Genomic DNA, 22,446 nt, shown 5'->3' on the forward strand with positions numbered 1-22,446 from the left:
ATTCAGATCCTAGCTCAAATGACATCTCCCCAAAGATCTTCCCTGGCCATTCAGCCCGAAGATGCCTCTCATTCCCTCTTTCTCACATTATCCAGTTTCGATCTCTGTAGTACGCTTGCCATTTTCTGACCTTAAAGAATATCAAGGACCTTAACTGTTTTGATTCCTGCTCTATCGCTAGGAACTAGGGCCTGGCACATAGTAGCTGCTCAACAAATATTTGTTGGGAAGTTTTGTTGAATGGATTACGGAAAATTTTGCTTGTTATATCCCTTTTGAAACTTCCAGCAGACGTTGAAGGGAAGATTGTAACAAAAATAAGGTGAGTCTCTTTAAAAATAGCATCTATTTTACAACTAGCCTTGGGAAACCAATTGCAAGCAGATCTGCAGATACTGGATAGAAGACAGGTTTAGGAGATTTAAAGGCCAGAGAGGGGCGCCTGGGTGGTGCAGTCGTTAAGCGTCTGCCTTCAGCTCAGGGCGTGATCCTGGCGTTCTGGGATAGAGCCCCACATCAGGCTCCTCCGCTGGGAGCCTGCTTCTTCCTCTCCCACTTGCCCTGCTTGTGTTCCCTCTCTCACTGGCTGTCTCTGTCAAATAAATAAATAAAATCTTAATAAATAAATAAATAAATAAATAAAGGCCAGAGAAACCTCATCCTGATTGTTATAAAGGGATGGAAGGAGAAAGGGGACATGAGCTGGAGCAGAAGAGAAGAAGGAAAGGAAGAGGAGAGAAGAGAAAAGAGAAAGGAGGAGGGAGGGAAAGAAAGAGTGAATTCAAGGTGGATCTTCACAATAAACATAGGGTGTATCTATCTTTTGGAATTACTGTTTTTGTATTCTTTGGGTAAATATCCAGGAGTGGAATTATTGCATCACATGGTAATTTTATTTTTAATTTTTTGAGGGACCTCCATACTGTTTTCCACAGTGACTGCACCAGTTTGCATTCCCACCACCAGTGCATGAGGGTTCCTTTTCTCCACAGTCTCACCAACTCTCTTTGTTTATTGTGTTGTTGATTTTAGCCATTCCAACAGGTGTAAGGTGGTATCTCATTGTGGTTTTGATTTCCATTTCCCGATAACTAGTGATGTTGAACATCTTTCCATATGTCTATTGGCCATCTGTAGGTTTTCTTTTGAAAATGTCTATGGAATATTACTCGGCCATAAAAAAGAATGATATGTTAACATTTGTGAAACATGGATGGACCTAGAGGATATAATACTAAGTGAAATAAATCAGTCAGATAAAGACAAATGCCATGTGACTTCACTCATAGGTGGAATTTAAGAACCAAAACAAACAAACAAACAAAAGGGAAAAATAGACAAAAAGAAAAAAAAAAACAGACCCTTAAATGCAGAGAACTGGTGATTTCCAGAGGGGAAGTAGGTAGGAGGATGGATGAAATAAACTTATCATGATGAGCACTGAGAAATGTATAGAATTGTTGAATCATTACACTATACATCTGAAACTAATATAAAATTGTATGTTAATTATACTTAAAAAAAAGAAAGAAAAAACAAAATAAAACAAGTGGGTCTTTGAAATGCTCTGTGGTCGAGTTCTTACAGAGGCACAAGCCACATGTAAAAGGCCCAGAGAAAACAAGAATGATGTATCATAGGGCCAGGCAAACAAGGAGAATTTCAAGGAGGAATTTGAACTGAGCTTGTAGAATTAGTACATTTTTTTTCTAATAGAGAAAGAAAAAGAAGGAAAAGAAAATCATAGCCGACTGAGCCAAGGCAAGTAAAAATAAAAGCGTATGACCATTCCAAGAAACAGAGGTCATTCCGTGGAGCTGGTATGTGAGGTACAGAGGGACCCCACCAGCTGGGTCATATGCAGCAGATGCCTTCATTCTCCAAGAGCAGTTGCAAGGCCTGGCCAGTTTTGACATGTACCAAGAAGAGAGGCCAGTCATGTAGTCCAAGTTCTTACTCGTTTCTTCTCTCGTTTTTTTTCTTTTTTTTTTTTAACATCTTTATTGAGATATAATGCACATACCATCCAATTCACCATTTTAAGTGTACAAGTCAGTGGCTTTTAGTATATTCACTGAGTTGTACAACCATCACCACTGGCTAATTCCCAAACATATTCATCACCCCAGAAATAAATCCCATAGTCATCAGAAGCCAATCCTCACCCCCACCCTCCACTTCTGGGCAAACATGAATCCCTTTCCACCACTATGGATTTGCCTATGCTGAGCTTTTCAAATAAAAGGAATCCTCTTATATACAGTCGCTTCTGACTAGCTTATTTTACTAAGCAAAACATTTTCAAGATCCATCCTTAATATTATTAGTACTTCGTTCTTTTTCATGGCTGAATAATATTGCACTGTGTGGATATACCACATTTTATAAATCAATTCATCCGTTGATGATCATTTGGTTATTTCTACTTTTTGGTTATTATGAGTAATGCTCCTATTAACATTTATGTACAAACATTTCTGTGAACATATATTCTTGTTTGTCTTGAGTATATACCTAGAAGCAGAATTATTGGGTCACATGGTTAATTCTGCATTTAATATTCTGAAGAATTGCCTGTTTTCCAAAATGGCCACACTACATTCTCACCTGAAATATATTAGCTACCAATTCCTCTACCTCTTTGCCAACATTTAATACATCTTTCATTTTGATCACAGTCTTCCTAGTGAATGTGAAGTGCTATCTCATTGTGGCATCTCGTTATGCTTTTGATTTGCATTTCCCTAATGACTGATATTGAGTATCTTTTATTGTAGTTATTGGCTATTTTATTCTCCACACAGTAGCAAAATGATAGTCTTTCACCTCTACTAGGTCTCAATATTCCCTAGCCTAAAATTTCACAAAGCTACCCCATGACCCTTAAACTGAAATTCAATTCCCTCCCACAATATACTAGGTCCTGCATGATGTTACAACATGCAAATATTTTCTTAATTTGCATGTTTCCTTTTGGAGCATGTGTCAGTCTTCCCCATTCAGAAGGGCAGAAATAATGTCTGTCTGTCCTCCATGAATCCCCACGCATATGGTAAAACAAATGCTCACCAAATGCATGAATAATTAGGAAATTAAAAAAATAAATGACTCCCCCAAAATACAGCTAGATAATGCACAGTACTATGTGAATGAAAAGTGACATAAATGCGTGTCCTTCATTTATTTAGATGCAATAATAATGGTATATTAACATCTCTCATAAAAGAATACGTACTGGCCCATCCAGAAGTAGAGAATGTAATGAAAGTAGACATACTTATCGTAGTTAATCCAATTCAGTCACAGTCCCTAAAGGGTGTTGTCTGCTGTTGTGATATTTTCAAACAGCATAACTCATATCCACGTGCTGTACATTTGTCACTCAGCGATATAAAAAAAGAGAGAATAAATTAGTCGGGCAACAGGCCTATTACCATTATGCAGATTTATAATGCAGGCTTTATTGCACAGATTGGTACTGATGTATTTATTCTGATTCTGTTAACAATGAATGTGTAACAGCCAAATGAAAGTGTCAGCAGCTCCATTGTGAGTCTGTGTCTTAACACACTCCCTGGGTATTGTGATTCTCCCAAAAGTCAGCCTTTGTTCAATAAAACATAAAAGTCATTTTGAACTACACTGCAAGGTTCAAGTTACTTTGGGGTTTTGAGGTTGGTATTGCCACACCCTGAGAAATTAGTTTAAGGTAATTGGAAGTTAATAGAGAAAGAGATTATTCATGCCATATGTTACATAAAATGAAAAACCATCAGTTTGATGGCTTGTGATCTTTTACAGGGAAAGCAGCATTTTTTTCCTTCACATTTCTAAATATATGATTTTGAAGATGAAAAAGAATGCAAAGAAGTAGTTCCCATGTAAGCCTCACTCACCTGTTCCTTCTCAGAGCATAACTTTCTATAATTTATCCCCAAGAACTAATACTGTCCTTTAGTTTTATCTCCCCCATAAAGACTGTGATCAGTCCGTGCATCTCGTCCTGAATCCTCCACTCCTTGCTACCTTCTCAGTCACCACCCGTGTCTAAGCCACTCTCACTTCTTTCCAGTCTCCTCTGTCCCCAGTCTCCACTCATGACCCCTCCAAGTCAACCTCCCCCTACCAAGTCAGGCCATGTCACTCCCCCACATTACTGAATGAATGAACCAGTGAATGACGGATCAGCCCATCGGGGGAGAAGCAACAATTCTACAATAATCTTCTCATGTGCATAAAACTTTTGTCCACATCCTCAAATTAGCACATTGATGAGGATGGGTAGGAATTATGATCCTTATTTCCATGTCACAGAAAAAGAAACAGATCAGGGCAACAGGATGATGTGCTCCGAGTCAGACACCTAGTTTGGGGGCAGACAGAGCCAAGACTCTTAACTAGGAATTCTGAATTCCCTGTTCTATGTTTTTTCCATGGCCCTGTGTTTGCTATGCCTTCCTCGACCCAAACACCCACACACATGCACACACACACACACACACACACCATTTCAAGTGAAATCTAGGGTGCCTAATCTGTTTCAAAACAAATCTAAAAGCTATTTATGTTTTTCTGTCTTCAGACCGAGAAAAGCCATTGCTGGAACATCTGTGATAGCAGAAATATACAAGTGGGAGATTATTTCATTTCCCAGATAGAACTGATCATGTTGTCCCCAGAACTGCCCAAGAAGAAACTCCCAATCTCACAACATGCACACAACTGAAATTATCAGGAAAGCCACTGAGATAAGAAAGCCATGATCTCCTTTCTAAAGAGGTGCCTCAAATTAATGTTCATCTGAGTTTATCTAGGAAATGGGAAAGATTAAAATGCTCCTTGACACTTTTCTTCCTTTCAAGCAAGTTATTAAATGAGACAGAGCTCTTTATGAGGGCTATTTTTCTTGTAGTTCACAGAAGGAACTTATAAGATGAGGAAAGGATTCTGATTATGCAGGGCAAAGGACACTAAAGCTGAGAAAGGAGAATGGGGAAATTTTAACAAAAAGAAAAAAAAATAGAAAGGAGAGAATCACAGGGTATCTCCTACCAAAATACATGTCAGAAGAGAAGGCAGGCAGGGTACACAGTGCCACAAAGACTATGTCACTGTGGCTTCTTGTTTTTCACAAACCTCTTAACCTCCTTTCTCATCCAGGGGAAGAATGGCACCCATATCTCCTGGAGAAGATGGTGAGGTGAGCGCAAGGGAGGAGACGCTTGCACGGGTGACGTGAAGGAGCTGGTCACCGTATGGTACAACTCCTACAACCCTGGTCCGGAAGTAACCTCAAGAGCTAAAGGGAACTAAAGAAGGATCAAATACAATTACCCCAGACCGAGGAGTCGAGTGCAAAAAACAAAAGGGATGAATCAGGGCTTGAGTCAGAAATCCAGATGAAGTCCAAATTTCTTCCTCTAGACCCCCCGCCTTGCTTCCACCAGTGTGGAGTTACAATTCCTGCCTCGTGGACGCCACGCCCCTCCCATTCAGCTCTTCATTTTTCTCTTGGGTTCTAAGAATGGGAAGTTGTAAAAGCAACTTTCAGAAGCCTAGGTAAATGACAACAGTGAAGCCCTGGCCGCCAGGACCGTGTCTCTACCCCATTTCTGTCAAACGTCACTGTCACAACATTCTCCTCTGTTTTCATCAGAAAGTGGAAGGACACTTCTCTCTCAGTTCTTTAAATACTCCACACATTTGATTCCTTGAAACCTTCAAAAAAAAAATGTTTATTTCCTCTTCCTGGAAAGCTTTTTAAAATTCTTATCCCTCCTTGGGTGCCTGCCTTGACCCTGCCCCCTTCCTCCTCCCCACCCCACCTGGTTAGTTCACTTTGTCTTATCCTTACAGTATTTACCACAGAAACAAAAATAATGAAGTAATTCTAATTATTTATTGTTTGTCTCTGCTGTTAGACTAGGCCTTCTGGAGGAGCAGGAACACGATCTAATTTCCCTTACTACTAAAACTCCAGTGCTTAACTCACTGCTTGGCACATTGTAAGTGCTCAGTAAAAAAATGTGTTGTCACCTTTCAAATTCTCCCCACTACGCCATCCTTCTCAAGTTGTAGCCAGTATATACTGACTTGGAGATGAAACACAGAAGATCAGAGGGAGGCTGCTAGATGCTAATGACCGAGAGGCAGTAGGGAGGCTCCCTTTCCCAAAGAATCTATTTTGATGATATTTACCATCACTCCTCCTGGGTCATAGCCAGAAATCTGGGAATCATTCCTGATACTGTCTCTCCCTCACCCTCACATCGAACCAGCACTTAGGACTGTCCTTTTTATCTCTTAGCTACTGCTCTGTCGACTACTCTCCAAGTCTCCTGCAGCACCCAAGTCCAAGCCTCCATGCTCTCCCATCAGCAGCTGTTTCCTAGCTGGTCTCACTGCTTCCCTGCCACACTTCTGCCTCCACATAGCAGCCAAAGTGTCCCTTACGAGATATCTACCATGCTACAGCTCCATCTTCAGTGACACCCACTCTTCTGAGGATAGAGATCGAAAGCCTACATTGGTCTGTGATGCCCTTGTCGAGATGGCCACTGTGTACTTGACCCACCTCAGCTGGAGCCACCTCCCCACGTGCTCTGCCAGCTCAAGATCATCTTACTGCCCTGAGGCCACGCCAAGCCCTTGGTGTTACATGACCTGGCACAAATGCTCCCTCAGGCCACAGTGCTCTCTCAACCCCTTCTTCTCCATTAACTCCTGCTCATTCTTCACATTCCAGCTCAACTGTTCTGCTGGGGACAGCCTTCTTTGACCACATCCCCTTCCTGTGTCCAGAGGCGGTTTCTTTCCTTTACAGGGTTTAGATATGTTTCTAAATATTTCTAATCATGCATTCACTCAAACAGGATTGCTTGAGTGATGCCTGTCTTTTGTACAGACTCAAGTTCCTGGACAGCAGAGACTTGATATTGTAATGTTCACCATTAGATCCTCTACATGTAATACAGTGCCTAGCAAATTGAAGGCGTTAAGTAAAGCTTTGTGGATGGATAGACGGATGGGTGGATGGATGGATGGATAGATAGATGGATGGATAAATGAATAAATGGTAGGAGGTGCCACTTGTCTATTGTCTAAGCCAAGCATTACAAAATCCCCACAGAGGCCAAGCAGGTAGCATAAATGTGTGAATTAAGCTGGGGGTTAGTAAAATGGAATGGTGGAAGGTGAGTCAAAATTCAAAATTTTCTTGAAACCCTAGGTTGGCCAAATACAGCATTTGCCCACTTTTTGGCAACTTTTGATTGAGGCCTTTTAGGAGACTGTTCAGGAAGCTCCTCCCTCAAGTCCCACCTACTTAGCCCTCAGAGAGGACAAAGGGCTTTGTTGATGACAGGTTACAACCAGTCTCTCCCCAATGACTTCTGCTTTCAGAAGGCAAGTTCTAAGCACAGGGAGCAAAGGCACTCCATCCAAGTCCAACTTGAGTGAAGAAGGCTCTCCCAGAGACTAAGAGCCAGAAACTGGGCTTCCCACATCCACTTTTTCTGATTCATTTCATGAAGTTTAAATGACTAAAAGAGGTTTAAAACTTAAACATGTGGTATAACCCCAGCAATTCATTTTAAAAATAAAAAAGAAAGAAAGAAAGAAAAAAAGTTAAACTTTGTAACAATAGCATGAACACAAAAACATTTCCTAGGAGCAAAAGAACTGTGGCTTTGAAATTCTGCCTTTTATCTTCATGGGAAAAGCAAGTGCTTACAAACTGGAAAAAGTAAGTTTCCTTTTGGTGAACTCACAGGACCCTGGCTCTTGCTTCCTCGCAACCTCAACTGTTTACCAATCTATGTCTAGACCACGTAGAAATGTTCAACAAAAAATCAAGGTCATTTTCCCTTATCTTTCTTATTCTTTTCTGTGAAGAGGATCCAATCGAGTCTAGGTTTACATATGATTTTGCAAAATTTTGCCATTACAAGTCTGTTTTCCTTTAACTGCAAACCACCTGATTCTGATTTTCCCTTGCCATAAATCTGAATTTTACTACATTTAATCTGAGATTCACAACAGATGGGCTATGAACCAAGAAAAATACAATGGTAGGGAAGAAAAGATACAATATTGGGGCAAAAAGCCGCACAGAAGATGGAACAACTCTCAGGTAGGAGATAATGGGGATGGAAGAGATAGTCCCAACAAAACAAAAAATGATCTGACAAGTAACTCTAAATGATGAAAAATATTTTCTTAATAAGCTATAGAAACTGCTGCCTTACCTTTCGTGTTATTGTAACCCAGAAAGAGAGAAGAGAAAGAGATACCTTGGCATTACTTCTGCCATATTTTATGTCCTGCCATCAAGGATTTCTGTTCTCTGTATCCTTTTTGGTCATAAAAGAAGGCCACTATTTTCAGTGATGTTAAATCCACCAACTCCCGTATTTTTGACTCAACACTGCATTTTCCCTGGAACATAACTCACGAGACAAATTTTCAACCAGGCTTGCAAAAAAAATGTTATAGAAACCAATGTCCACTCAAACTCAAATCTAGCCCATCCAACCACTCTAGGACAGGTGAGAGCAGAGTAAAGTAACCAAAGAAGCACCCACAATTTTAAAGTTACGCTAAAATTCATGACTAAATGCAGGAGAGCAATTTATACTATAATACAAAGTATTTAAAGAGGATAAGTTCAACTCATCATATATCTACTATGCCTGCGTGATGCCAAAAATTTTTCTTGAAAGTCGGACATTAAAAGAGCTGTCTTCACATTAGCAACTTGTGATCTAATTTCTGTAGGGTCCTTATCTTCTGAAACTTCTCTGATATATACTATTGCCTTATTTTTTAAATCCCTGAATAGAAATTTAAGAATTGCTTTTATCTGATAGAAGGATCCCATCTCTCATGAGAAAAGCCACTAATAAAACTTGACTTTCCGTCAAAACTAAAACTTCATTTCCAAAAATCTCTAGAACACAGTCCTCGGCAAACTTAGCAAAATATTCAGATTAATGTTTTTGTTATTGTTGATACTATTGTCCTCAATTTCTAGAAGGATTTATCCCTTCTGTGTTAAAAGTTCATTTTGGCCATAAGTAGCAAGAATTCTTTGAATGTTGCTGTGGGTTGAGATAACAAGAATATATTGTGGGACTCAAGGGCAGGAAATAGTTAAGGGAGGATGGGACCCAAGAAGGCGACAGCCATCTGCCGGATCTCTTCCTCTCGCTGCATGATGTACTGTATCTCTGCACAGTCAACTTTGGTCTGACGCTGTAAAACAGTTTTCTCTATCGCTCTAGGCATGGTGATAGAAACTGGCCATTCCCACAACTCACAAGATTGCAGGTTCCAATCCAAGTGATGAGAAAGACTACTTCCTGACTCGCTTTTCAAATGGAATCCAACCATCAATCAGCTTTCAGCAGAGGGGCAAATTCTCATTGTAGAGCAATCTGGAAGTACTCAGATAAATTACATATATGCGTTTCCTGTGACCTAGAAATTCTACTTCAAGGAAAATTTCACCCAGGTCCATAACAAGACATGAATAAGAATGTTCTTCGTACACTGTTTGTAGTGTCAAGGCATTGGGTGTCCACTACTGGGAGAGGAGATTAGGTAACATTTAATGGATGCACATCACAGAGTACTATGCAGCAGTTACAAGCAAAGGACTGCACACAGGCACATGGGAAATCTTCACTGAGTGCGGGTGTTGTCACATACTCTGTAAGCCTCATATGGACACAGTAGAAGACCCAGGGGGAAGGGCTGCAGCAGGATATTGAACACACGGTTTCCCTTTATCACAGCATCTCGTGTAGAAATGTTCTTGGGCCAGAGTACAGCCAGATGTATCATTGGGTGTGCTCCAGGAGGGAGAGCTCCCGCCTTTTTACAGGGCTTTGAGAGCTGCCTTGCGTGCAGGCAAAAGAAGGCGAACGCGAGCCATGGATAGGTGCTGGCTTTCAGGGCAAGTGCATGCCCGTGCTGATAGCACCAGGTGAACCTTTTGGGAAAATGAGGGTGGCTGCTGCCCATCCCACGAGGGACAGGAGAGGAGCCCCCAATCCCAGCCAACTCTTTTCCAGTTAACAGGAAGAAAACACCGGATCCCGAAGTTGATATCAATTCTTAAATGCAAGATGCTTAGTCATAAAGGTAGAAAATAGAAAAATGATTTCTAAAATCACAGAGTGCCCTTTGCATAAATGGGAGTGGGCGTGTGTAAAGGAAATGGAGTGAATGATGAACAAATAGAACAGAAGATCTTTCACAGAACAATGATGATAATGTGACACCAACTGCTGAGTACNAAGTGACATAAATGCGTGTCCTTCATTTATTTAGATGCAATAATAATGGTATATTAACATCTCTCATAAAAGAATACGTACTGGCCCATCCAGAAGTAGAGAATGTAATGAAAGTAGACATACTTATCGTAGTTAATCCAATTCAATCACAGTCCCTAAAGGGTGTTGTCTGCTGTTGTGATATTTTCAAACAGCATAACTCATATCCACGTGCTGTACATTTGTCACTCAGCGATATAAAAAAAGAGAGAATAAATTAGTCGGGCAACAGGCCTATTACCATTATGCAGATTTATAATGCAGGCTTTATTGCACAGATTGGTACTGATGTATTTATTCTGATTCTGTTAACAATGAATGTGTAACAGCCAAATGAAAGTGTCAGCAGCTCCATTGTGAGTCTGTGTCTTAACACACTCCCTGGGTATTGTGATTCTCCCAAAAGTCAGCCTTTGTTCAATAAAACATAAAAGTCATTTTGAACTACACTGCAAGGTTCAAGTTACTTTGGGGTTTTGAGGTTGGTATTGCCACACCCTGAGAAATTAGTTTAAGGTAATTGGAAGTTAATAGAGAAAGAGATTATTCATGCCATATGTTACATAAAATGAAAAACCATCAGTTTGATGGCTTGTGATCTTTTACAGGGAAAGCAGCATTTTTTTCCTTCACATTTCTAAATATATGATTTTGAAGATGAAAAAGAATGCAAAGAAGTAGTTCCCATGTAAGCCTCACTCACCTGTTCCTTCTCAGAGCATAACTTTCTATAATTTATCCCCAAGAACTAATACTGTCCTTTAGTTTTATCTCCCCCATAAAGACTGTGATCAGTCCGTGCATCTCGTCCTGAATCCTCCACTCCTTGCTACCTTCTCAGTCACCACCCGTGTCTAAGCCACTCTCACTTCTTTCCAGTCTCCTCTGTCCCCAGTCTCCACTCATGACCCCTCCAAGTCAACCTCCCCCTACCAAGTCAGGCCATGTCACTCCCCAACATTACTGAATGAATGAACCAGTGAATGACGGATCAGCCCATCGGGGGAGAAGCAACAATTCTACAATAATCTTCTCATGTGCATAAAGCTTTTGTCCACATCCTCAAATTAGCACATTGATGAGAATGGGTAGGAATTATGATCCTTATTTCCATGTCACAGATAAAGAAACAGATCAGGGCAACAGGATGATGTGCTCCGAGTCAGACACCTAGTTTGGGGGCAGACAGAGCCAAGACTCTTAACTAGGAATTCTGAATTCCCTGTTCTATGTTTTTTCCATGGCCCTGTGTTTGCTATGCCTTCCTCGACCCAAACACCCACACACATGCACACACACACACACACACACACCATTTCAAGTGAAATCTAGGGTGCCTAATCTGTTTCAAAACAAATCTAAAAGCTATTTATGTTTTTCTGTCTTCAGACCGAGAAAAGCCATTGCTGGAACATCTGTGATAGCAGAAATATACAAGTGGGAGATTATTTCATTTCCCAGATAGAACTGATCATGTTGTCCCCAGAACTGCCCAAGAAGAAACTCCCAATCTCACAACATGCACACAACTGAAATTATCAGGAAAGCCACTGAGATAAGAAAGCCATGATCTCCTTTCTAAAGAGGTGCCTCAAATTAATGTTCATCTGAGTGTATCTAGGAAATGGGAAAGATTAAAATGCTCCTTGACACTTTTCTTCCTTTCAAGCAAGTTATTAAATGAGACAGAGCTCTTTATGAGGGCTATTTTTCTTGTAGTTCACAGAAGGAACTTATAAGATGAGGAAAGGATTCTGATTATGCAGGGCAAAGGACACTAAAGCTGAGAAAGGAGAATGGGGAAATTTTAACAAAAAGAAAAAAAAATAGAAAGGAGAGAATCACAGGGTATCTCCTACCAAAATACATGTCAGAAGAGAAGGCAGGCAGGGTACACAGTGCCACAAAGACTATGTCACTGTGGCTTCTTGTTTTTCACAAACCTCTTAACCTCCTTTCTCATCCAGGGGAAGAATGGCACCCATATCTCCTGGAGAAGATGGTGAGGTGAGCGCAAGGGAGGAGACGCTTGCACGGGTGACGTGAAGGAGCTGGTCACCGTATGGTACAACTCCTACAACCCTGGTCCGGAAGTAACCTCAAGAGCTAAAGGGAACTAAAGAAGGATCAAATACAATTACCCCAGACCGAGGAGTCGAGTGCAAAAAACAAAAGGGATGAATCAGGGCTTGAGTCAGAAATCCAGATGAAGTCCAAATTTCTTCCTCTAGACCCCCCGCCTTGCTTCCACCAGTGTGGAGTTACAATTCCTGCCTCGTGGACGCCACGCCCCTCCCATTCAGCTCTTCATTTTTCTCTTGGGTTCTAAGAATGGGAAGTTGTAAAAGCAACTTTCAGAAGCCTAGGTAAATGACAACAGTGAAGCCCTGGCCGCCAGGACCGTGTCTCTACCCCATTTCTGTCAAACCTCACTGTCACACCATTCTCCTCTGTTTTCATCAGAAAGTGGAAGGACACTTCTCTCTCAGTTCTTTAAATACTCCACACATTTGATTCCTTGAAACCTTCAAAAAAAAAATGTTTATTTCCTCTTCCTGGAAAGCTTTTTAAAATTCTTATCCCTCCTTGGGTGCCTGCCTTGACCCTGCCCCCTTCCTCCTCCCCACCCCACCTGGTTAGTTCACTTTGTCTTATCCTTACAGTATTTACCACAGAAACAAAAATAATGAAGTAATTCTAATTATTTATTGTTTGTCTCTGCTGTTAGACTAGGCCTTCTGAAGGAGCAGGAACACGATCTAATTTTCCTTACTACTAAAACTCCAGTGCTTAACTCACTGCTTGGCACATTGTAAGTGCTCAGTAAAAAAATGTGTTGTTTCTTTTGCTGCCTGTCACCTTTCAAATTCTCCCCACTACGCCATCCTTCTCAAGTTGTAGCCAGTATATACTGACTTGGAGATGAAACACAGAAGATCAGAGGGAGGCTGCNTTCTTTTGCTGCCTGTCACCTTTCAAATTCTCCCCACTATGCCATCCTTCTCAAGTTGTAGCCAGTATATACTGACTTGGAGATGAAACACAGAAGATCAGAGGGAGGCTGCTAGATGCTAATGACCGAGAGGCAGTAGGGAGGCTCCCTTTCCCAAAGAATCTATTTTGATGATATTTACCATCACTCCTCCTGGGTCATAGCCAGAAATCTGGGAATCATTCCTGATACTGTCTCTCCCTCACCCTCACATCGAACCAGCACTTAGGACTGTCCTTTTTATCTCTTAGCTACTGCTCTGTCGACTACTCTCCAAGTCTCCTGCAGCACCCAAGTCCAAGCCTCCATGCTCTCCCATCAGCAGCTGTTTCCTAGCTGGTCTCACTGCTTCCCTGCCACACTTCTGCCTCCACATAGCAGCCAAAGTGTCCCTTACGAGATATCTACCATGCTACAGCTCCATCTTCAGTGACACCCACTCTTCTGAGGATAGAGATCGAAAGCCTACATTGGTCTGTGATGCCCTTGTCGAGATGGCCACTGTGTACTTGACCCACCTCAGCTGGAGCCACCTCCCCACGTGCTCTGCCAGCTCAAGATCATCTTACTGCCCTGAGGCCACGCCAAGCCCTTGGTGTTACATGACCTGGCACAAATGCTCCCTCAGGCCACAGTGCTCTCTCAACCCCTTCTTCTCCATTAACTCCTGCTCATTCTTCACATTCCAGCTCAACTGTTCTGCTGGGGACAGCCTTCTTTGACCACATCCCCTTCCTGTGTCCAGAGGCGGTTTCTTTCCTTTACAGGGTTTAGATATGTTTCTAAATATTTCTAATCATGCATTCACTCAACAGGATTGCTTGAGTGATGCCTGTCTTTTGTACAGACTCAAGTTCCTGGACAGCAGAGACTTGATATTGTAATGTTCACCATTACATCCTCTACATGTAATACAGTGCCTAGCAAATTGAAGGCGTTAAGTAAAGCTTTGTGGATGGATAGACGGATGGGTGGATGGATGGATGGATAGATAGATGGATGGATAAATGAATAAATGGTAGGAGGTGCCACTTGTCTATTGTCTAAGCCAAGCATTACAAAATCCCCACAGAGGCCAAGCAGGTAGCATAAATGTGTGAATTAAGCTGGGGGTTAGTAAAATGGAATGGTGGAAGGTGAGTCAAAATTCAAAATTTTCTTGAAACCCTAGGTTGGCCAAATACAGCATTTGCCCACTTTTTGGCAACTTTTGATTGAGGCCTTTTAGGAGACTGTTCAGGAAGCTCCTCCCTCAAGTCCCACCTACTTAGCCCTCAGAGAGGACAAAGGGCTTTGTTGATGACAGGTTACAACCAGTCTCTCCCCAATGACTTCTGCTTTCAGAAGGCAAGTTCTAAGCACAGGGAGCAAAGGCACTCCATCCAAGTCCAACTTGAGTGAAGAAGGCTCTCCCAGAGACTAAGAGCCAGAAACTGGGCTTCCCACATCCACTTTTTCTGATTCATTTCATGAAGTTTAAATGACTAAAAGAGGTTTAAAACTTAAACATGTGGTATAACCCCAGCAATTCATTTTAAAAATAAAAAAGAAAGAAAGAAAGAAAAAAAGTTAAACTTTGTAACAATAGCATGAACACAAAAACATTTCCTAGGAGCAAAAGAACTGTGGCTTTGAAATTCTGCCTTTTATCTTCATGGGAAAAGCAAGTGCTTACAAACTGGAAAAAGTAAGTTTCCTTTTGGTGAACTCACAGGACCCTGGCTCTTGCTTCCTCGCAACCTCAACTGTTTACCAATCTATGTCTAGACCACGTAGAAATGTTCAACAAAAAATCAAGGTCATTTTCCCTTATCTTTCTTATTCTTTTCTGTGAAGAGGATCCAATCGAGTCTAGGTTTACATATGATTTTGCAAAATTTTGCCATTACAAGTCTGTTTTCCTTTAACTGCAAACCACCTGATTCTGATTTTCCCTTGCCATAAATCTGAATTTTACTACATTTAATCTGAGATTCACAACAGATGGGCTATGAACCAAGAAAAATACAATGGTAGGGAAGAAAAGATACAATATTGGGGCAAAAAGCCGCACAGAAGATGGAACAACTCTCAGGTAGGAGATAATGGGGATGGAAGAGATAGTCCCAACAAAACAAAAAATGATCTGACAAGTAACTCTAAATGATGAAAAATATTTTCTTAATAAGCTATAGAAACTGCTGCCTTACCTTTCGTGTTATTGTAACCCAGAAAGAGAGAAGAGAAAGAGATACCTTGGCATTACTTCTGCCATATTTTATGTCCTGCCATCAAGGATTTCTGTTCTCTGTATCCTTTTTGGTCATAAAAGAAGGCCACTATTTTCAGTGATGTTAGATCCACCAACTCCCGTATTTTTGACTCAACACTGCATTTTCCCTGGAACATAACTCACGAGACAAATTTTCAACCAGGCTTGCAAAAAAAATGTTATAGAAACCAATGTCCACTCAAACTCAAATCTAGCCCATCCAACCACTCTAGGACAGGTGAGAGCAGAGTAAAGTAACCAAAGAAGCACCCACAATTTTAAAGTTACGCTAAAATTCATGACTAAATGCAGGAGAGCAATTTATACTATAATACAAAGTATTTAAAGAGGATAAGTTCAACTCATCATATATCTACTATGCCTGCGTGATGCCAAAAATTTTTCTTGAAAGTCGGACATTAAAAGAGCTGTCTTCACATTAGCAACTTGTGATCTAATTTCTGTAGGGTCCTTATCTTCTGAAACTTCTCTGATATATACTATTGCCTTATTTTTTAAATCCCTGAATAGAAATTTAAGAATTGCTTTTACCTGATAGAAGGATCCCATCTCTCATGAGAAAAGCCACTAATAAAACTTGACTTTCAGTCAAAACTAAAACTTCATTTCCAAAAATCTCTAGAACACAGTCCTCGGCAAACTTAGCAAAATACTCAGATTAATGTTTTTGTTATTGTTGATACTATTGTCCTCAATTTCTAGAAGGATTTATCTCTTCTGTGTTAAAAGTTCATTTTGGCCATAAGTAGCAAGAATTCTTTGAATGTTGCTGTGGGTTGAGATAACAAGAATATATTGTGGGACTCAAGGGCAGGAAATAGTTAAGGGAGGATGGGACCCAAGAAGGCGACAGCCATCTGCCGGATCTCTTCCTCTCGCTGCATGATGTACTGTATCTCTGCACAGTCAACTTTGGTCTGACGCTGTAAAACAGTTTTCTCTATCGCTCTAGGCATGGTGATAGAAACTGGCCATTCCCACAACTCACAAGATTGCAGGTTCCAATCCAAGTGATGAGAAAGACTACTTCCTGACTCGCTTTTCAAATGGAATCCAACCATCAATCAGCTTTCAGCAGAGGGGCAAATTCTCATTGTAGAGCAATCTGGAAGTACTCAGATAAATTACATATATGCGTTTCCTGTGACCTAGAAATTCTACTTCAAGGAAAATTTCACCCGGGTCCATAACAAGACATGAATAAGAATGTTCTTCGTACACTGTTTGTAGTGTCAAGGCATTGGGTGTCCACTACTGGGAGAGGAGATTAGGTAACATTTAATGGATGCACATCACAGAGTACTATGCAGCAGTTACAAGCAAAGGACTGCACACAGGCACATGGGAAATCTTCACTGAGTGCGGGTGTTGTCACATACTCTGTAAGCCTCATATGGACACAGTAGAAGACCCAGGGGGAAGGGCTGCAGCAGGATATTGAACACACGGTTTCCCTTTATCACAGCATCTCGTGTAGAAATGTTCTTGGGCCAGAGTACAGCCAGATGTATCATTGGGTGTGCTCCAGGAGGGAGAGCTCCCGCCTTTTTACAGGGCTTTGAGAGCTGCCTTGCGTGCAGGCAAAAGAAGGCGAACGCGAGCCATGGATAGGTGCTGGCTTTCAGGGCAAGTGCATGCCCGTGCTGATAGCACCAGGTGAACCTTTTGGGAAAATGAGGGTGGCTGCTGCCCATCCCACGAGGGACAGGAGAGGAGCCCCCAATCCCAGCCAACTCTTTTCCAGTTAACAGGAAGAAAACACCGGATCCCGAAGTTGATATCAATTCTTAAATGCAAGATGCTTAGTCATAAAGGTAGAAAATAGAAAAATGATTTCTAAAATCACAGAGTGCCCTTTGCATAAATGGGAGTGGGCGTGTGTAAAGGAAATGGAGTGAATGATGAACAAATAGAACAGAAGATCTTTCACAGAACAATGATGATAATGTGACACCAACTGCTGAGTACCATTAACTGAAACCTTTCTGCTGGAGGTCCAAAAACAACAACAAAAAAATTTTTTTAATAAATAAAAGACTTCCACAGCTGCAGTTCTAGAAGGTCTGGGGGTCTCAGGCTAAGAAGAAAGCCCCGAAGCTGAATATGAAGACCCGTCACTGATCATTGGCACAGACATTAAATACTGAATCTGAACCAGAAGAGAAGATGGTTCTACAGGGGGCTGGAATGACCTCTCAAAACCAGCCTATCTTTGCCACCAGGATATTTTTCACTTACCAGTGCACTGCTAGGAAATAAGATGAACTCTCCTTTTCTTTGAAGGTGGTAGTGATGATGAGATCAAATATCCTCTTGACCTCAAAAATCATATAAATAATAGCTCAGCAATGTAACGCTTCATTGTTGTCAAGGAAAATCTTGTCCATGAGCAGGTAAGTATTTGTAGAGAAAGAAGAACAAGAAAGTATCTGGCAAATGTTTTAATAAATCACTACAGCTTGGAAGTGTGTCTGAAGGCACAGGGCATAAATTGATTTTTAGATTTCGGATCTTAAACTCTTGAGCATGCAAGAACATATCTATTTCAATGCACATCATTTTTTCAAATCAACTTGAAATGAGTCAAAGGTAGACTAATGTCAAAGGGCATCCTTGACTAATGTGGGACAAGTCAAGTTTCCCATGTCAGAGGACAACTACACGCTGGACTTTTAAGTATGAATTTTGAATTATACACCAACTTGCCTTTCCAACTTTTGCCTTATAGCAGCAGACCAGGATTGCCAGAGAGAAGGTTTCGGGGTAGGGGGAAATGCTGATTAGAGCCAACTTGGAGTTGGAGGAGCGCTTGAAAACTGGACTGCTTTTTCCCCCTGGAACCTCTTAGGCTCACAGAGAAAACAGATGATTGGATTGCAGGAGCAAGGCCCTGGCCACCAACAGACAGGCAGAAGGTCACTAGTTTAAAGATGTACACAATGTCATGGTGACCCCTCCCTTGGGTCTCAGGCTCTACAATTTATAGTTTGGTTGTTATGTGACCTGTAGGAGTTTATTGAGAGCCATTAATTCTCATTAAAAGACTTTTTTTTAGCTCCAAGTTTTTTATGGCTCATCTCTAGAATTTTTATAAAGGGCACTATGTTTATAAAACATCTGAACACCCAGGAACTTGGCTGAACCAAGGCAACTCTGGGAAGTAGGTAACATCTGTTTTTCTATTCCAAATCTATCAGTCCAGTGCTGCTCTATTATTAAGCCCTTCCCTCCCCAAAGATAGCCAGTCCCACACCCTGTATCCTTGGTCCCCAAATACTTTTAACTGCCTCTTCCCATCCCCTGACTTTGGTTTTTGCTAGGAGACCACTGATAATAGGATGAATTCAGTGTGAAAGAGTCAGTAGGTGCCAGTTTCCTGATACCCAGATTCTCGAAGTTAGGGGTATGCCACTGAGTGGACCTGGTATTAAGCAGCATCTGCTCTGATAGTTCAGTGCCCATGCCATATTGGTTGTTGAATACTTTACCACGGCCCTGCATGTGGAGCTTGCCCAAGCTACATGTGCCATTTCTTCTCTTCTCTCCAGTTTCTCTGTTCCCCCTCAGTGACCCCAACCCAAGATTCCACCTCATGAATCAATGCCAAAGTGAGTCACTGTGACTGATGAAAATGTGTAGTAATCTGTAGGTGTTTTGATTCAGAAAAGAATATCCAAGGACCAGAGCCTAAATTGGTATTGCAGTGGTTCTCAAGTCTGGTTGCAGATTAGAAAATTGTGTGGAAGAGATTTTTACAAATACCGATGCCCAGTTCTACCCTATTGTAATTAAATTATATTTCTTACAGATATTGAATGGCTTAAATATGTTTTAAAGACTCTCCAAGTGATTCTAATGTGGAGCCAAGGTTGATAGCCACTGGGTTGCTGTTTCCAAATAGAATACCGTATCTGTGCTTTACGGTCTGCAATGCTTCAGCTCAAAGGAAAATTTTACAGAGGAATTTAGGCACTCTAGCAGAGTGGAAGAAATATTTTGGGTGAGTTTGGATATTGCATGATGTAATCAGTTTCTCTTTTTATCTAGGCATGGGATGCCAGCACTGTATCTTAAATTCTCATCGTATTTAAGCAATGGGGAACTCGGACTGGCTGAAGATGCTGATGAAAGGCAGTCTAGCATTTGCTGGGGTGTGTTTGATGAAAGCCTTCTCCAGGCAGGCAGTTATGTTCATGCATGGAAAACGCAAACTCTATGGTACTGTGCTGTTGAGCATTGAAATTAAAAAAAAAAAAAAAAGGCAAAACCTATACTCTTAAGACACTACTTCTTCACGCTTGATTTACTCTACTTAAGTTTAGTTCATGCTGGCATTTCTATATTAAATTGTTTTTCCTGCTGTCTTACATTTTAAAGCCCTTTGAAACGTCCGACATTAAATTGGCCACACAATAGTAAAATTGAGAAAGGCAGACTCCCTCCCACCCTCTTTTGTTAGCATGATTGTTTTTGATTAAGTCAAGTCCAAAATGAAAACCACAGGGGCCTTCCATCACAGACATCTATCATAAGCCATATTGAAGGCATTCTCAGAATCCTATTAGAAGCCCTACTCATGGATGCAGAGAAACCTGCTTGGAAATTCTGATATCTCAGAAAAATTTCTAGGGAGTCAGGTTGGGGATGAGGGTACAGGCCAGGATCCTTAAACTAAATGGTCCAAGATAAAAGAAATGCTTCCCTAAAATAACATTTCTTTTTCAGTTAGAGTTTGTCCAAAATATTACCACAGAATCCAAGGGATTAATTTTTTATGAGTTCAGTGTTTCTTCTCTCAGTTGCTTTTGTTTACAATTGTATTTCTATCTTGATTTCCATGCCTCCATGCCAAAGATCATAAACTATACATAAAGCAAAGTTTTCTCCCAGAGGGCATAGTGGTCAGGGAATCTTTCTTTGACACAGAAACTGCCATATATTTTCCTAATCACCAACAATAAAAATAATAAATGCAGCAATCACACGTTCTGCTCAGCACAGGGGCTTACTGGCAGTGTCTTGTTACCAGACACAGCTTACGGAGTCTAGCTCCAGCTTCCTTAGAGAACCGCCACTCATTGAGTCTTAATAGGTGCTAGGCATGGTTCTCTGTGTTTTCTATCTGTTTTCTTATTGAATCCTCACCACAGATATTATTCTCTTCATTTTACAAATGAAGAAACTGAGTTGCCTGTAGTTAAGTGTACTTGTTCAAGGCCACAAAGATAGAATGGAGCAGACTCAGAGAGGGGAACCCCATTTGCTCCACCCCAAAGCCTATTCGCTCTCAGATCAACTCGGTATTCCCTACGGGACAGAGATTAAAGCAAATCTATTAAACAGAATCTTAAAACAAAAGCAAATGCATGCAAATCATCTGTCCTGAACCCTCCCAGAGCCATCCTGGAAGACACTGGGGTGAAGGAGGCTGGAGTGGGTGGAGATTTGATCATCCATGTCAAGCAGGGTTTCTCTACCTCTTACTATAGACCTTTTGGGCTGGATACTTCTTTTTTGTGGAGGACTGTCCTGTCCTTTGTAGGATGTGTAGCACCCTGTCCTCTACACACTAGATACTGGGAGCACTCCCCTCCCAGTTGTGACCATCTAAAATGACTCCATTGCACAATGTCTTCTGGGACAAAATCATCCCTGGCTGAGAACCACTGACATAGACTAATTGAGAATGGGGGGCTTTGGAGTCGCACAAGGACAGCAGCCCTTCTCCACCCCATCCATCAACAAGAGGCCCCAAATGAGAAGTGGGACCCAAATAGACAGGAGTCAAATCAAAGGTGAATGAAATGCTACTGGGACCTGAGGGGTTTGAGACTCCCAGCCGATCAACTGGATTAGAGTCTGCACTGCTCCCCAAGTCAGTGAATCATCACTTTACAGATAGTCCCTGTTCACATTCTTCTAGGAGCTGTCCAGTTGATGTCACCTTGCCACATCTGGTTTATGTTGCACCCTGATAGATCGATTGTCTGCTCTGTGCTGTGGTCTACATTTCCCATCTCTCAAAAGGAGAACAGAAAAGAGAGACAGTAATAGACTCAGCAGAGGTAAGTCTTGAGGTCATTTTATAAAATATTGTTACTAGTCTGGTTTCCTTCACGGCATAGATTACTCCTGTTCTACAAAATGCCCATGTATTGTAGAGTCCTAGGACTTTTAACTTAGTGTTATGGAATCGCTGAGCCCGCCCCCACAACCCAGGGAAAACTAAGTAAAATAAGCCACAAAAGGCAGTTCTTTAAATCTTGGGATGTTAAGACTTAAGTTAGAATGAAGACCCTGCGAGGCTCCATGTAATGAATTTTAACCTGAGCACCAGGCCATGTTAGCGAAACAGAGTAACCATGACACAGATTTAATTTATTTGTTGGTCTTGGCGCCCTGCTCGTCTTTATCTCCCCAAGCGTTGGTCCTGGTGGAACAGCAGACACTTTTAACTCCAGTTCAATGTGATATACCCAGGATGAGTGCTAGCCATTGCATTAACAGCTGATAACAAGTAAAGGGGGGGGGGGGATAGGAATGTTCTAAGATTCCAAAGGCATTTTCTCCAGAGCGGCTCTCTCACAAATCTGTCTGCAATTTATTTTCTGTTTCAAATAGGCTCAAGACATCGGGCTGTACAGCGTTACACATGTTGGAAAGCTTTACACCTTGGTCTTTCAAGGGTCCTTTTGCCTCCCACCATTCTGGATGTTTCAGGAGGTGTGGTCGCTTCACTGTCATGCAACAGGATGCTACTAGGTTGGCTACCAGCCCCTCGGGCCTGGAAATGATATTCACGCCACATGGACACTTCTCCCTTGGCACTTTGGGGTCCCAAGCTG

The sequence above is a fragment of the Ailuropoda melanoleuca genome, chromosome 4, assembly GCF_002007445.2.
Source record: "Ailuropoda melanoleuca isolate Jingjing chromosome 4, ASM200744v2, whole genome shotgun sequence".
In the NCBI taxonomy this organism is placed as follows: Eukaryota; Metazoa; Chordata; class Mammalia; order Carnivora; family Ursidae; genus Ailuropoda; species Ailuropoda melanoleuca.